Source organism: Rhinoderma darwinii, chromosome 6, assembly GCF_050947455.1.
Source record: "Rhinoderma darwinii isolate aRhiDar2 chromosome 6, aRhiDar2.hap1, whole genome shotgun sequence".
NCBI classification, from domain to species: domain Eukaryota; kingdom Metazoa; phylum Chordata; class Amphibia; order Anura; family Rhinodermatidae; genus Rhinoderma; species Rhinoderma darwinii.
Genome location: NC_134692.1, coordinates 11,665,775 through 11,672,199, shown reverse-complemented (window position 1 = coordinate 11,672,199; position 6,425 = coordinate 11,665,775).

Sequence of the window (6,425 nt, the reverse complement as noted above, 5' to 3'; positions counted from 1 at the left end):
CCTGAAGCTTGTGGGGAAATTATTTCTAGCTATAGAAGTTTTGTTATTAAACTGTTCTGCTCCCCAAAGAGCTTCATAGATTGTGAAAACCTTTTATCTTCTTTTTTATGAGTGATCTTCCTGCTAATGTGTCGGTAACCACACCCCATACATGAGCCAGTAACTCTTCTACAGTATTGTACATGGCATCCCGGACGCACCCCCAAGTGTTGTGGAAGGTGCTAGTGTCCCCAACTCCGACACCTTCAGCCTCATCCATGTTCTCTTTACAGGGGTTGTTGAGATTAGAAATCCATTTTTACACCCCCTAGTGAATTTTGAGATATCGGGGGGGTCCTCTGGTCAGGATCCTCATCTCTTGGTCAGAGTGGAGAGCGTTTACATAGAGCGTCTCTCTCTCTCTCTCTCTCTCTCTCTCTCTCTGGAGGACCTGTCCTGTATTACACACAACCTATTCATATGAATGGATGCCGTGTAATGCTTAGTTTCCCCTGTGGTGGCGCTGCAGGGAATATGAACACTTACAGCCAGGTTTCCCCACAGATTACAGCTGATCGCTGGAGGTCCTGGGACCCTTCTAACAAGTAGGGATTTTCCAAAGTAGAGAACACTATTTAAATGAGTTTTTAACCCTAAGAACATTTATCTGCTATCCACAGGATATGACTGGGACCCCCACCGTTCACTAGAATGGAGCGGCCGTCGCGCATGTCCTCTGCCGCACCATTCAATGTCTATTAGAATGACAAACAGCTGAGCGCTGCACTCCGCTGTTTACGACGGCCCCGTAGACATTGAAGGGAGCGGCAGAGGACATGTACGACTGCCGCTCCATTCAAAATCCTCCTTACTGCGAATATGTAGTGAGGAGGAACGGGGATCTAGTGATCAGTGGGGATCCCAGTGATCATTGATTTATCACCTATCCTGTGGGAAAGTCATAAATGTTCATTTTTAGGCTATGTTCACACAGAGTTTTTTGCAGGAGGAAAATTCCTCCTGCAAAAAATGCTCCAGACAGTTTTTGCACAGTGGTTTGACAAAAACTCGTCAAAACACTCGTCGAGGCGTTTTTTCCCTCTTCCTGACTGATTGAAATGGGGTTTTGGAGGCGGAAACCGCCTCAAGATGGGTCATGACGCTTCTTTTTACCGCAACGTGTTTTTTTTACTCGCGGTAAAAAACTTGTCCAACTCACATTGAAATCAATATGAGGCATTTTCGGGCGTTTTTTGACAAGTTTTTCGGAGCGGTTTCCGCTCAAAAAAACTCGTCAAAAAACTCAGTGTGAACAGGGCCCTCAAGACCCAGGTATTGCTTTGCTTTATTTTACGTTGAACCTCCTTCCCAGCATCGACTCCTGGCTCTTCCATATGTTTTCTGGGGTCTACGAATCGCCTATATTCATCCTCTGCATACATCATCCTGAAGAATTGGGTCGTGTTTAAGCTGCGATACGACTGTTTAGACTTTTTTGCAAATGGTATCCATCGGAGAACAGATATTTCCCACAATACAGACTGGTTTTTCCTCATTTAAAATCCTTCATATAGTGGTAAGTATTGCCCCAGAGGCGCGGGCCCTGTTCACATGGTTTTTTTTGTCTCCATTTAAAACGGCGGGAAAAACTCCTGATGTATATGTTAAACGGAGGCCTGACCGTGGCGTTATAAGCAAAAGATCGCATTGTGACATATATATACACACCGTATTGTTGCGATCTTATTGACCCGCACAGTAAGACCGGGTTCCCCCGTAGCTTAAACACTGCGGAATTTCCGCAACCGAAATCTGTGCTGAAACTCTGCAACATTTACAGTAGCAGCAAAGTTAATGAGATTTAGTAAATCTCATGCCCGCGCTGCGGAAAAAAAAAACGTAGCGGAAATGTTAATAAATTGACCTGTGGTGTGGAATTAATTTCTGCAGCATGTCAATGTATGCTGAGTTTTCATTGCTTTTCCATTGCGGGTTTTTCCCATTGAATTCAATGGGGATGCAAAACTCGCAACAAAAGGCCAAGTGTTACGCCTGCAAAAATCGCAACTATGGAAAAAAGAAAAACAAACTAAGGGCGGATTTACACGAGCGTGTGCGTTTTGCGCACGCAAAAACCGTGGGGTTTTGCGTGCGCAAAAGGCACTTGACAATTCCGTGTGTCATGTTCATATGATTAAACCAGAACAAGAAACAAGTCACGACCAGGTGTTTGAAAAAATACAAAAAATCTTTATTAAAGTAAATTAGACACATGAAGAAAACGTATAACACTTAGACATACTAAAATGCCATGGACCCTTGAACACAAACGGAATCCGAACGTAAAAGCAGCATGGCCCCCCAGATGTAAAAATGGTCTGACACAACCTATAAATGGCTAAAGTGCATAAATATATATTAATGAGCAGGTACTAGGCATGGTACGCTTTTGCACAGATGAACACATAAGTAAGTGTAGAGAATATATATAAGGTACAATCTTAAGTAAAAATGACATGTAAAGTAATATACCTACACCTGCGTATAAGAGGATAAATAGGAGATCAAGACCAGGAGGGCGACCTCTGCTTAACCCAACGCGCGTTTCGCTGGTGCTTCGTCAGGGGTTGTCGCTGACGAAGCACCAGCGAAACGCGCGTTGGGTTAAGCAGAGGTCGCCCTCCTGGTCTTGATCTCCTATTTATCCTCTTATACGCAGGTGTAGGTATATTACTTTACATGTCATTTTTACTTAAGATTGTACCTTATATATATTCTCTACACTTACTTATGTGTTCATCTGTGCAAAAGCGTACCATGCCTAGTACCTGCTCATTAATATATATTTATGCACTTTAGCCATTTATAGGTTGTGTCAGACCATTTTTACATCTGGGGGGCCATGCTGCTTTTACGTTCGGATTCCGTTTGTGTTCAAGGGTCCATGGCATTTTAGTATGTCTAAGTGTTATACGTTTTCTTCATGTGTCTAATTTACTTTAATAAAGATTTTTTGTATTTTTTCAAACACCTGGTCGTGACTTGTTTCTTGTTCTGGTTTAGTTGTAATTAGTCACTAGGACCACTAGTATTATTCGGGTTTTTATTCGGTTTGCTAAATGTTCATATGATGCGCGGCTGTGTGCTTTTCGCGCAGCCGCCATAATTATGACACTCCGTTTGGATGTTTGTAAACAGAAAAGCACGTGGTGCTTTTTTGTTTTCAATCATCCTTTTGACAGCTGTTGCGCGAATCGCGCTGGTCGCACGGAAGTGCTTCCGTGCGGCATGCGTGGTTTTCACGCACCTATTGACTTCAATGGGTGCGTGATGCGCGAAAAACGCAGAAAGAACGGACATGTCGTGACTTTTTCGCCGCGCACACACGCTGCGTAAAAATCCCGCACATGTCTGCACGGCCCCATAGACTAATATAGGTCCGTGCGATGCGTGTGAAAATCACGCACATGTCTGCACGGCCCCATAGACTAATATAGGTCCGTGCGACGCGTGTGAAAATCACGCGCGTTGCACGGACATATATCACGTTTGTCTGAATAAGCCCTTAATTTAATTTTTTAGGGGACCAAATACTGCAATTCCGGCGTTTACGGAGTTCACCCTGCGGGTTAAATCTTGGTCTATTGTTATAGTTCAGACTTTTATGGATGGGGCGATATTATATTCATTTTATTTATATTTCTACTTTAGGGTAAAAATGGAAAAAGTATTTGTTTTTTCAACTTTTAATATTTTTTTAATTTTTTTTGCATATTACTAAAATCTTTAACTCTGCTGGCTGGGCTTAATAGGAGCACCAAGATGGCAGACCCGGGGGCTTTCATTAGGGCCCCAGGCTGCTATGCCAGCTATTAGAACCAATCGCTTTGCTATTAACTGCGGCATCCAAGTGGTTATACCAAAATCTGAATTATCTCCGATCCCGGAGAGGTGTCAACTGTATTAAACAGCTGACACCCGCAACATAAAGATTTTTGTAGCGCTGCCGGGGGACCGGACGTCTAGTTGCACAACCTTCTTTGATGACGACTCTTTTTCATGTGACCGGTCCCGCTGTAATGTATGTACAAGCAGGAGCAGTAGTACAGCGGGATCGGTCACGTGACAAAGTCGTATCGTCATCAAAGAAGGCCGTGCAACTAGACTTCCGGTCCACTGGCAGCGCTATAAAAATCGAGGAAAATCTAAGAATCAGCGAGACAGGGACCGGAATGTATATTAGCGATTGTACTCACATACTGCTTTTGGTCCCCGCATAATCCCTTTAATTTGGGACTGATGGGTTTTAGTACCACAGACAGAACGATTATTATGATTAATTTAACGTGCATACTGCGACCTTATCGGATCTGAAAGGCATACGGCGCTGTTCACGGATCCTCCATCGCGGATTCTGTCCGGTTTGACAGCAAGAACAGTGCAGCATGTAGCGTCATTCTTTCCGTCAAAGCAACTGACCCCACGATGGAACCCGACAGACCCTCCGGCGGTATCCGTCGTACAACAGATCTAGCACCGCGTTGTGGTTTTCATTATAAACAGAAGCTACGACACGGATGTGAACAGCGCCTTACAGTATTTGTGTATAAACAGCCGCCTCCAGATCCTGATATTAAGCTCTAAACCAAACCTAAACTTATAGGCGGTTTCCCCACTTTATACTTGTATGGCGTTTCCGCTGCATATTTTATTTTTTATGTAACGGAGTGAGTTAATAATCTACACGCAGCGCACTGTAAAATGTCAGAATATGTGGCCCGGTGACGTCATCGTTACAGGTTTGGCAGCTGCTTCATCCTGATAAGGTCGTCACAGGGCGTGGGCCATTGTCAGACAGCAGATCCTTCCACGCAACAAGGATTCCCTGCTCAGCCGCCATTATGAGAGCCTGCCGGATATAATGCGGCTGGTGCAGCGCCTGCGTCTGTCCCTCAGACAGCGGATGTGATTGATGGATGTTGGGAAACTGCTCAAGTTCTTCCTTTGCACTAGTTCCTATTCATCTGCCCCAAAATATCTTATTAATGGTGAAATCCACCTTTAGGGTATGTTCACACGACCTCTTTTCAGGTGTAATGGAGGCGTTTTACGCCTGAAAAGACGACTCCAATACGTCGGCAAACATCTGCCCATTGCTTGCAATGGGTCTTACGATGTTCTGTGCAGACGAGCTGTCATTTTACACGTCGCTGTCAAAAGACGGTGCGTAAAATTACGGCCGCGGCAAAGAAGTGCAGGACAATTCTTGGGACGTAATTGGAGCAGTTTTTCATTGACTCCAATGAAAACCAGCTCCAATTACATCCATAAAAGACGCCGCAAAAAACGCGTGCACTTGTAAAAACGTCTCCGTAATTTCAGACGTAAGTGGTGTTGCCGTGTGAGCATACCCTTATTGTAAGGCTATGTTCACACTGAGTATTTTGGGGGAGGAATATCTGCCCCAAAATTCCGTTTGGAACTTTGAGGCAGATTTTCCTCTCCCTGCACGCCGATTTTCGCGGCGATTTTCGCGCCGTTTTTCGCCCGCGGCCATTGAGCGCCGCGGGCATAAAACATCGCGAAATACGCTTTCTCTGCCTCCCATTGAAGTCAATGGGAGGTCAGAGGCGGAAGCGCCCGAAGATAGGGCATGTCGCTTCTTTTTCCCGCGAGGCAGTTTTACTGCTCGCGGGAAAAAGACGCCGATGCCTCCCATTGAAATCAATGGGAGGCGTTCTCGGGCCGTTTTTGCCGAGTTTTGCGACGCGGTTTCCGCGTCAAAAAACTCGGCAAAATACTCCATGTGAACATCCCCTAAAAGAGGTTGTCACAGCCCCGCCCCTATTAGTAAAATCACTTTCTTAGCCCATGATCTGTGGAAACCAAGACCTGTGAGTATTCTCTAGGTTATGACACAATACTGGAGAACCGGGATCTCCTTGTGTTGTCGTCTTCTGTTTCTGGAAAAGGTGACAACTAATATGGCCTCCATTACAGCAACCACAGGGGTTGTCATCCATTTTTCTCAGGCTCCTGATTGGAAAATTGGCAGCAATGTGGGACGGATGATGCATGGAATGTAATGGCGGCCATATTGGTTGTCCCCCAGTAATGGATGGTAAGCTGTAAATCTCTGAGCTGTGGAGGAGCGGGTTACACGGGCGATCCCGATCACATCCACAATGACCCCGCTTGATATCTGGCTTGTACCAGGACATTAATGTTTTTGATACCGGGCGCTGGTCATTTATTATAAATCTGATTTGTAATTTTCCAAAATGTGACAGACGCGGTGATCCAGGATAACCTCAGGCCCCGTATCCGTCTGCTAGTAAAACTGCTACCTGTGATTACAAATTAATACAGTACAAGCAAAGTAAATCCCACGTTGCTGATTTTTTTTCTGCATGGAAATTGACCTGCGGTTCGTATTTTAAGATCCG